Source organism: Gracilinanus agilis, unplaced genomic scaffold (genome assembly GCF_016433145.1).
Source record: "Gracilinanus agilis isolate LMUSP501 unplaced genomic scaffold, AgileGrace unplaced_scaffold24522, whole genome shotgun sequence".
Classification (NCBI taxonomy): Eukaryota; Metazoa; Chordata; class Mammalia; order Didelphimorphia; family Didelphidae; genus Gracilinanus; species Gracilinanus agilis.
In genome coordinates, this window is record NW_025356383.1 from 1293 (window position 1) to 2432 (window position 1140).

Consider the following 1140-nt stretch of genomic DNA (forward strand, 5'->3'; position numbering starts at 1 on the left):
TCTACAGTGTTTGAGCAAAGACAAGTTTTATGCTCACCATTAGACTTGGTGGTCAATAGCTTGGCTGATGGAAGACCCAGCTGTGCCACCTCTGTAGGCTACTATTACCTGAGGATCTGGCACCATCTAGTGGCCATTTGTGGAAAGGCAGGGCTCCACAATGGGGTAGTGTGTGCTCGCGTGTGCGCCGCAAAGGACTCTGGGATTGTGTGTTTATAATCATAGAACAAAACATGTTGCAGAGGAAACAAAATGAGTAATTATTTAATCTAACACTTTTCATTTCATTAATCATCTCTGTAACGTTGGCATGGAGTCTTGGCATTAGGTACTCTTTACCCACTTCTAGTCACTCTTCATTTTCAGATGGTTTTCTTTCTTGGTTCTATTCCTCCCTGTCAGACTATTCCTTCCCAAAATCCTTTCTTGGATTTTTATCCAGTTCACATCTATTAATTGTTTTTGTTCAGTTGTTTCCATCTTGGCTGACTCTTCATGACTCCATTTGGGGTTTTCTTGGCAAAGATACACTAGACTGGTTTGCCATTTTCTTCTCCAACTCATTTTAGAGATGACGAAACTGAGGCAAACAGGGTTAAATGACTTGCCCAGGGTCATATAGTTAGTAAGTGTCTGAGACCAAATTTGAACTCAGGAAGACGAGTCCTCCTGACTTCATGCCTGGCACTCTATCCTCTGTGCTATTAATTGTTGTTGCTTTCCAAAATTCTGTCTTCAGCTCTTTTATCTATATGCTATTTATTCTCTTTCTTGGTGACTTCAATGCTATAAGCAGATTGGGGTGGTGAGTCTGGAGTCAGGAAGAAGTAAGTTCAAATTTGTCCTCGGACACTTGTTGATTGGGTGACCCTGGGCAAATCATGTAATCTCTGTCTGTTTCAGTTTTAGCAGTTGTAGAATGGGAATAATAGATCCTACAGGATTTAAGTTTTTTCTAAAATATGGAATGCTTCAGGAATTTGCACACCACCCTTGTAGAGGGCTATGCCAATCTTCTCTTTATCGTTTCAAATTTTTGGACATGTGCTGCCAAAGCAAACACCTCACAGGATTCTCAAGAGGATCAGATGAGATAATATTTGTATATCACTTAGTATAGTGCCTACCACATAGTAGACA

At 40.5% G+C, this 1140-nt stretch overlaps 1 non-coding gene across 1 annotated transcript; it reads right to left on the minus strand.

Moving 5' to 3' along the window:
* Window positions 1–956: 956 nt before the first annotated feature.
* Window positions 957–1063, minus strand: LOC123254547. Its single transcript, XR_006506679.1, has one exon. It is a non-coding gene; the product is annotated as a U6 spliceosomal RNA (small nuclear RNA).
* Between the last annotated feature and the right edge of the window lie 77 nt (window positions 1064–1140).